The sequence below is a fragment of the Apium graveolens genome, unplaced genomic scaffold (genome assembly GCF_009905375.1).
Source record: "Apium graveolens cultivar Ventura unplaced genomic scaffold, ASM990537v1 ctg8229, whole genome shotgun sequence".
NCBI lineage: Eukaryota > Viridiplantae > Streptophyta > Magnoliopsida > Apiales > Apiaceae > Apium > Apium graveolens.
In genome coordinates this window covers 159-10,288 of record NW_027420999.1, presented here as the reverse complement: position 1 = coordinate 10,288, position 10,130 = coordinate 159, and the positions used below count along the sequence as shown (strand labels likewise).

Sequence of the window (10,130 nt, the reverse complement as noted above, 5' to 3'; positions counted from 1 at the left end):
CACAGCACTGACATCTTATCTTACTTAATCTCTAGAAACTCAACTCCATCTGAGCCTCCATAAACCTGGAAATATTTTCCCCCATGTGATAATCACATCATCTCCAGGGTTCCTTTAGGTTCCCCCTATAATTTGCTTCTCCTTTTAACATATAATTGAACACAGTCTTTTGCGTCTCTTCTATGGGCACTATCTCAAAGCTGTTTTTCCATTTCTTTCAGCAAGCTCGGCCCTAATAGGTTAGCAGTCCCTTGAAATTTCTGGGGGTTTTAACCACTTAAAGGCCTTAAAGACATTAGTAACTGAACATGATCCACCTGGGTTGAGGGTGACAATTAAATTCTCTCGAAGAAGATTCATATTGGTCCATGGGTTCCTCTCTGGCCTTCCCCCTCGTTAGTATCATAGTTTCTTCTTCATTGTCATACTCTAAGCCGAATCATTATATTCGACTTCCTCGTGTTCTTGGTTATTTTTGGTTTACCAATTCAGCAGGTTTGCTCTAGTTTCCAAATATGTCGGGTGGCTCTTGATGCTAATATAAAAGATCACCAATATAACATTATTCACTCTCTACTCATTATGTTAAAGTCGCTTAATAAATCGCTTTGTCACAAACATTCTTCATTCCTCTTTAGTTACTCGCAACGTTGTGCCCACGCACCTGATTTGATGCATTAACAAAAGACGACATCCTGTCGAGAATATACACGTAGCTCCTAGTGACATCCCACTCTTGGAATTCAGCACCAGACTTATTGGTCTTCTCCTCTAGTAGTTCGGAGCTTGCTGTGTTGATTGCAGGAGCATGAAACTTTTCAAATTATTCTGTCGATTCTCGCTTTCCGTGTCGAACCATAATGGCTTAACGAACTAAATGATTTCGTATTATCGCATAGCATTCTCATCTTGGGACACGCTAAAATCTTCCTTATAGGACATAGATTCCTCAATGGTATAGCGAATACCTTCTTGGTAGAATCGCTGTTCGTCATTATTGACCCCTTATTATCGGAAACAATACTTTCAACCAATTCAGGTAATGTTAACCTTAATAGTAAAAGAATTAAGCTCTTGATTCTTGCCTAATATGTCTCCTCAAGGACACTCTATAAAGAGCTATGAGTGGCAAGACTCAGGTTTTCCAATCAACCTATGGTATTGGGGTATCGTCTTCATCCCTTTCTCCGGAGACTTAGCTCCACTTCGATATCAACATTATAAAAAAAATCATGTACAATTTTCTCCTTTCCTCATTATGCGATCTTAAACGATTCCATCAATTTTTCGTATAACACTTCACATAAACACTTCAACATAACTCCTGGTAGTCCATCAACAAACTCTATTGGCTCAACCAATGGACTCTCTTTCGCATATAACTCTTAGCAATCTTTTCTCTGAGTGCTACAACTCATTCTCTTCCTTAATGTTGGTTTTTCAATCGACTGTTAATAACTCAACCATTCCTCAACTCTTAAGGCTAAGGTCCCTTGGGTACTACCGTCGCGACTACCCCATAGTAATCGACGAACTCGATGAGAGTTCTTGTTAACTTTTAGATCCTCAATCTACCCATTTTACTTTTACTGTTTCCAAGAACTTATAACCTTTGGCTCTGATACCATTTCTGTAACACCCCCAAATCCAGATCGTGAATTCGGGTTCGTTACGATCACTTATTTAATTAATAATTCTCTTTTCACAATATTACTCGACCTTTTATTCAAACTCACATACACACAGGTTATATGCTTGGAAACATTATCAAATAAATCATTTCCACTTATCTACCTGACAGGGCTGGCGCACAAAAGCCTACGGAACTCACGAGCGTTCCTTACCCGCCTACGACAGCAGTCCTGGTCTGATCCATGCTGGTAGTCGGTTGTGATATGATATATAAAAGCAAGGGTGAGCATTAAAGCTCAAGCAAGGTATATATCCCCATAATTAAGTAGTAAGGATAAATAAAACCAATAATTATACTTGTATCTCCAAAGCGTTCTGAAAGTTTATATGCTTCAAATTTATAATATTCTCAAAATCAACTACAATAGTATAATCCACTGAATACTTGTATTCATCTCTTTCTCAATCATTTTATACTCGTACTCATTTTATTTCAAAATCTCAAGATGTACTCTCGAACCAAGATTCTCAATGGGTGTGATATATATTCATCAACATCCCAATTTAAAACTCAGCCTTATTGGCAGATTTCTCAAATGGATTTGATATATAATCATCAACATCCTTATTTAAACTCAGCCTTATCAGCAATTTCTCAAATGGATTTGATATATATTCATCAATATCCTATTTAAAACTCAGCCTTATCGGCTATCGTTGTATATTTCACAACAGTTTTTTCCAAAATGGAAGAAGGGACTATACTGGAATAAACCACTATCGTGATCAGCCGAATACGAATTTTTCTCTACTAGTAGAGGGAATACAAACCTAGCCGCCTTTGGGCTCATCAAGACACTACACGGGGTGCCCATTGTCGTGCAGTCTGAAAGTCAATGGTCACATAGACCCATATAACCGTACAATGCGCCACTCCGCGCTTGCATAATGCGCCACTCCGCGCCCTGGTCACTGCCCGATACCACTCTGTGCCGGGCAGGCCACATTCCAGTCCAAACAGTTATATCTTTTGCTCAAAATCCTTTTCGAAGGAATAGGTCGTTAAAAGTTGACCTGTAAATAAGATGTTTTTATTCATCACTTTTAACTCAATTGATCTTTGGGAGTGTAGGATTTTTGAATTTAAAATCATTTTCAAATCCTTATCTGTAGTAGGGTGACACGTATATTACTCACTTGTTCTTTATGAACGAGGAAGCAAACTCTTATGCTTCAAGACTAAGTTCCTAATTTTTGATACGTTTCAAATAATTAATCTCTTTCAAGAGTTTTGAATATTTAGAAAGTACCTTTGGGAATTATGTCTATTTTTAAATAAGTTTTTTAGAGTCCGAAGATATTAAATATCTAAGGTCTCATAATTATATAAGAGGGATTTAATGAATTGATAAAATCTTAAGTACAAAGTATTTCTAATTAAGGTTCAATGAATTAATAAAAACCTTAAATACACAAATATTTGTGAATAAGGTCCAACGAATGGAGACACCTTAATCAAATAATCAAAAACATGATTTGGTATCCTATAATTGCTCTTTGAATAGTTAAATCTTATTAGAATAACGTGAAATTATTTATAAACTATTCAGTATATTTTTAAATACTTTCTGGATATTTAATAATCCCTTAAATATCGCTTTATAAAATAATCAATCAAGTAAGGGTGTCCCTTAAATGAATAAACCAATATTTCTCGAAGTTTAAGTCAAAATCTCAATCGTTCGCTTGATATATATATTACGCGAATGTACTTTGTTTATCGAAATAGAAATCTTTCGCGTCCGGCTCTCTCCGGAATTAAATCGTTATTAAAATATCTTCAACTCCCATTATCATATATTATATTTGAAATACGTTTCAACTTCTCATACTCGTGTAAAATGAAATTTGTTTTCGTAAACAATCGCATAATTCGTATGCATTGATATCATAGACAAGCATATATATATATTTGAACTGTAAATCATGGCATCAATATCACAACAGTATATATATAGCATGGATAGTATGAGATAGGGTTTCGAAAACTTGCCTCGAGTAATCGAAGTGGTATGGTCTCTGGTGTTTGGTTGGCGATCTATAAACAAGAACCAACGGTCTAAGTTAGTACGCGATTAACGTCTCGCTTTTATTAAGCAACTTTCGCAACTACTCAAGTATAACGAATCTTCGATCGTCACATTCTCAACACTTATATTCTCACTTTATAACATGGTCGAGTTTTGAAATCGATCGTTCGCTTTAGAAAGTCCATTTCGAGTTTTAAGCTCGAACGTGAGAAACGCGCGTCAAAACTAGGTTTTTATGCGTTTCTCGCTTGCGCTCACTTTACCAAAACATTTTTATAAAATCGAAAAATTAATATTTTCTCAAAATTCTTTTGTACAGTCTTCTCTACTGTCATATCCATTTTTATAAGTTTTCCAGAATCTCAGAATTATTTTAAGTCCTTCAAAATCACCATGCAAGTGGACTTAAGTGCAGTTGGCTAATCGCAGAAATGTTTTACACTAAAACGACCATAACTCCTAAACCGTAAATCTCCTCATGATGATCTACACATGTATAGAAACAAAAAAACAATATCTATCTATTCATGGTCAGTGGTTTTCAAATTTTAACCATTTTCATGGCCGAATGTCCTGCAGAAAACAGATCAAGTGCAAGAATGCCCAAACTCAATTTCTACTACTTGATCTTAACACAATCACTACCTATAACCATCATAAACACAAGTACTTCTCAAGATCCACCCACATGAACCTTATATGCTCTATCTAGTACCACATACATGGATTACAACTCAACATCTCAAGCCTTTAGCAAGAACATAATCAATACAAACTCAAACAAACACAATCCTTTGGATCTTAACACTACAACAAACATAACTCTTAAATCCAACCATAAAACCTTAAAGGGTTGAAAGTTATACCTTCTTGGACACTAGGAAGGTTAGTTCTAGGATGATTGAGGCTTGGTTTTCTTAGAAAACACTTAGAAGGGCTAGATCCTTAAGAAACAAAACCAAGAAACAAGTTAAAATTTCGGAGTAACCTTTCTGCACCTCATTCAAACATTTTTATAAAATTAAAAAAAATTAATTTGAGGCTGAAATTTGGTACGAAGCTTACCCATGATATAGAGAAGCTATGATAAAAATTTCATGATATTTGAATGAGTATATTTTGAGTTATGAATTTTTCTTTCTCCCTTGCTCAGAAAATCCGAACTGCTGGAATGAAAAATGGGAGAGCTTTAAGTGAGGGAAAAGTGGTTGTTTTCTTTGTGGCTAAAGTGTGGGAGTGTATAATGAATATATGGGATGTATGCAGCAGATTTGACAATAATTTGGCAAAGGTATGGGTTGGTTTGATTGTGTGGTGAAGTGAGAAAAGGGAGAAGTATGGCTTGTGTACTTGTTTGTCTCCCATCACTATTCAACACTATTCCACTAACTATTCTAGTTAGCTTCTAATCATCTAGTTACACTCCTAACTACTAGTTAGGACTTGGTTATGCATGGCCAACTTGCATGGGATTTAATTTCTCATTCGTTTATTTATTGTAAATGCAATCGTCGTTCCATTCTGATAGTTTCCACGTATAACGACTTGTTTCGTAGCGATTTCTTTTATCGCTTATAATCCTATAACCAATTCCATTCCTTCTCTTGATCATAGAAATACCTTGATATATTATTTATTTTACGTAGTATTCCCGGTTCTACGCCATTCTTTACGGATACGAAAACACGTAGTATAATTGTGAATCTTCGAATTCCGTCGGCTTTTACATTCACTTATTTTCCTCGATAAACAAGAATATGATCTCGGATTCTCAAAATTCCACTATTCATTTAATGATGATCCTCATACGTATTACTTAATTAGCTCAAGTTACTATTCACAGAAGTTTTAAAATATTACAAAAATCAGGGTTCTTACAGTAGTGCCTCCAATCTTTAGGGTAAAACTATTGCCACGAGCCTAAGCTCATGGGCGGGGATATCGAATTTCATATTACCTTAATTATCTTGACATGTACGCGATTACCTTACCGTGCTGCATAAGCACGCACCCTAAGCCATTGTGCGAAGCGTCACTACACTTCACAAAATCTCCTTTTCCATCCGGCAATGCCAGCATAGGGGCCATCACCAACCTCTGCTTCAGTTCTTGAAAGCTGTTCTCGCCTGCATTTCTCTATCCATCGAACTTCTCAGTCTTACGAGTAAGCCGCGTTAAAGGGTTACTATCTTTACAAACTTGAACGAACCTCCGTAGTGACCGGCCAATCCTACCTCTGGTAGTCGACCTAACCATGGTCATCAATTCATCAGTGGTCCTTTATCCAATCTTGTCAGGATCCTCCATGGGATCCTCCTCAACAACTATCCCTTCTAGGACAACATCCTCAACCGCTACATCCTCAATATCAACATCATCCGGTCCTGCATTAGGACACTCTATCGGATCCACAATCCGATCTCCAATTAGTAATAAACATCATCGCGCTGTTGCTCCTCAACCTCAGGGTTCGGAGTCCCGCTACCATATACGATAACGAACTACGCTCCTATCACGATATTTATAAGGGTTCCCATAAGGGTTTTAACTGTCAGTACTACGTTAGGTAGCCCGACTATGAACTTGGCAAGAGTTCTTATTATCTTTGTGAACTTATTATCTTAACGTCATATCATCTCTGAGGTTTATAACGCTTAGCTCTGATACCACTTCTGTAACACCCCCAGATCCGGGGTCGGGGATCCGGATCGTCACGGTCTTTCTTTCCACAATATCACTTCACTTAATTAATAATATAACCTTATGCTGTGACCCCACACTAACACACACCACAACCCGTTATAGTCTCAGAGATGAAATTTAAATAAGTACAAGTCTTTGAATCCACAATTTAAAAGTTATTACAACCCAAAATGATTACTTGATAAATTTACAGTTAATTGCCATTATCTGCCACAAGTTATAATTATACATAATTTGATTCTCAAAAATAGAATGCCTGATCTACCAATAGATCTACCTCTGCAGCTATAGCAGCCACAACATCATCGGGAAGACGCGGGACGCTTCCCACACGCTTGCGCTGGGTCTGCTGGAGTCTGGCCATCTTTCCTAACTGTTGTTGTGTGATGAAGAAATAAAGCAAGAGTGAGCCTTACAGCTCGCAATAATATATAGTGATAACAATAATATAAGTATCTAAATGGATACTTACTAGAATCTTTTATCATGAGTAAGATAATTACTTACTAGATATAAGTAAACAAGGGATGAAGTTACCAAATACTTCACTATACTTATATCATTTATAAAGCTACTTGAACTACTACTGTTCGAAGTATAATAAGATTCACGAGGTCATCCCATAGATGAGACCACAATAAAACTTGAAAATATTTGATCTTTGAAATATTTTGAAAAGAAATGAAGTTACGAGATACTTCATTCAATGGATACACCAATAAAATGTTTGACCCTGTCAATGCTTCGGCAACCACCCATTAGTAGCCTTTCGATCGAAATGCTACGGGTAGTGTTGCAGAATTATCCAAATGGATGATGAACTCATTACGGGAGTTTGCCGCGCCAGGAAGACCACTTACGATGATCAGTCGTAGTAGTACAACCCCACCATTTTCTACATGTAGAGGAGAACCTGTCGGATTTACTTGTCAACCGAACACTGAACTCCTAAGGAATGGACCGCCTTAGCGGAACTTCCAGGCCATTTGGGCCAATATAATAAGGCTGGGCCGGCGCCACTCGACCACTTACGCCACTCCTAGTTCAGATGAAATCCATGACTCTGAAACGTAAAGCTCGTTCCCCCTTTCCCCAAGTAGAACTTGTTGATACGGCTCCACCAAGAAGTCGTATCTAGTTGGAAAGGAAAACTCACCGATATTTCCCAGGCGATGCCTGTTAATGGATTAACTTATTCCAAGAATTTTACTTCCCGAGTGTTGGGTAAGTAATCAATTCATTTAACAAAACAGCAACCTTGTTGCGAATATAAAACACACCACAGAGCCGGATCCCTCAGGTTTTGAGCGAGTATTTAAATCCCCTTAAAAGGAAGATCTTAAATATAAAATGAGTTTTGGGATCCGCTCTAACTTTTAAAAATCATTTTGAAGACTCGAAAACACTTTATAGAGTGTTTGGAGTAAAGCTGATTTAATGAAGTAAATCAGTCCCCAGAATATTTAGAAAATGACTGAATATTATTATTTAAATAATATTCCCATAAAGAATAATCTTTATAAAATAATTGAAGTAGAAGTATTAAAACTTATACTTGAAACGAGTATTAAATAACCAAAGATATACTTATATGAAAGTACTATCTTTATTTGAATAATCGAAAATAAGTTTGATTATTGACACCTTATTCTTTAATAAATAAAGAATATACCTCAGCAAATAATCGGAGTCATAGATCCTCAAATGAATATTCAAATAATATTCATTAAATAATATAAACTGAGTCATAAGCCCTCGAATGAATATTCAATAATATTCAATAAATAATATAAAAGAGTCATAAGCCCTCGAATGAATATTCAAATAATATTCAGATAAATAAATAAAAGGGTCATAAGACCTCGAATGAATATTCAAATAATATTCAGATAAATAAATAAAAGGAGTCATAAGTCCCCGAATGAATATTCAAATAATATTCATTAATAAAATAAAAGGAGTCATAAGTCCTCGAATGAATATTCAAAATAATATTCATTTAATATAAAGGAGTCATACGCCTTCGAATAATATTCGAAATAATATTCAATAATAAAATAAAGTTAAAGTTATCGAATAAACCTTATTCGATTAATAGTTTTGAAAACTATGACCATATATATATATAAGTATATTATATATATATCTATATATATATATTTATATCCATATATACAAAATCTACTCGGGATCCTCGACTCCCGGTTTTAGAAAATATTTTCACCTTTGGGTCCCTGTACTAAGGGTATATGCAATTACCGCTATCCTCTAGCATAGGTATTATCAACTGAATCAACAGATATATATGGAAAAAATGCGAAACAGGCATGCATATATATATACCATAGCAGCATGTTTCAATATATTGCATCATTTGCTAATTAACCAACATGCATCTATCGCAAGATAATGCAAATACATATATTCATCACAACAACAGTTATAACGGGTAGAAAACTTGCCTGAGCGACTTGGGGTGATAAAAGGCTCGGGACGAGTCTGGTAACCTATAAACAATAAGTAAGTTGGAATTAAACCAAAGTCACTTGTAAATCTATACTTTAACTAACTTAGACTCTAACGCTTGTTTTGCGCTTATTGATTCTCTTAAGTCACTCGAGTACCCTCGGCTCCACCATTTTTAATAAATTAACCATTACGAGTTTTAAAGCGATTCCTTCGCGAGTGTCTTACCAACTGCCTAACACTCTTACCATAATTGTTTCATACATTAGTTAACCCTTTTTGGTCTTTAACCTATGTTTCAAAGTAAGGCGAGGGGAAATGATTCGTTCGCGAAACGCCGTTACTTGAAACGGTCGTTTCTCCTAAACCGTACATCGGAATCAAACGAACTACATATCAAAACGAAGCTCGTAACATGAACTATCTAAACATGGCAATGGTCATAATCTAGCAGGGAGTTCTCGGGTCCAAATGTTATGAACAAAAGCAGTCTAAAGTAAATCGGACATTACGACGGCTATGTTTACGCGATTACCAATGTTTAAACTACTCCAATTAACCACCAACCAACTCATAACCATCAATACAACAAAACTTCACCAAAACCATACCACATCAGTCCATAATCTCCAAGGTTTTCAACTCAAACAACCACAATCAAGACCTATGAACTATAATCAAGCTTCAATTACCAAACACTTCCAAATCAAACCAAACTACTAATAATCACAATCCATGCTTCTCATTTCACAAAACCAACCATTAAACTTACTAACAAATAAAGTAAATGCTAGGGTTTGAAGTTTATACCTTCCTTGGGAGGTGTTAAGTTGCTAGGAAGCCTTAGGGAGCCTCCTACAAGCTTGATCTTTCCAAAGAAATCAAGAACACAAAGTTAGGCTTTGAAGATTCTAAAAGTCCGATTTAAAGAACTGTAAAAATGAGGGTCTTACCATGATTATTTGGACGAGACTTGTGAACAAGAGTTGTAGGTCATCTCAATACCTTTCCAATGAGCTATAGAACACAATATTTGAGTGAGAAATGAAGGAGATACAGCAGTTTTAGTGTGCTGGTTCTGTTTTGGCCGAGAGCATGAAGAACAATGCCTTGGTTTCTTTTTGATTTTGATGAAAATGATTTGCTTGGCTTGGTTGGTTTGATTTTTGTGTTTGTTTTAGTAAATTACCTAGTTGCCCTTGATTTTGTGTGGTTAAAAAGCCACCACATCTCCTTCCT

The 10,130-nt window shown here is 35.9% G+C and overlaps 1 long non-coding RNA gene across 1 annotated transcript; it reads right to left on the bottom strand.

The window, feature by feature from the left end:
- Positions 1-3,617: 3,617 nt before the first annotated feature.
- LOC141704775 (uncharacterized) lies at positions 3,618-5,352 on the bottom strand. Its single transcript, XR_012568071.1, has 3 exons — positions 4,788-5,352; positions 4,589-4,666; positions 3,618-3,730 (listed from the first exon to the last, which is right to left on the bottom strand). It is a non-coding gene; the product is annotated as an uncharacterized LOC141704775 (long non-coding RNA).
- Between the last annotated feature and the right edge of the window lie 4,778 nt (positions 5,353-10,130).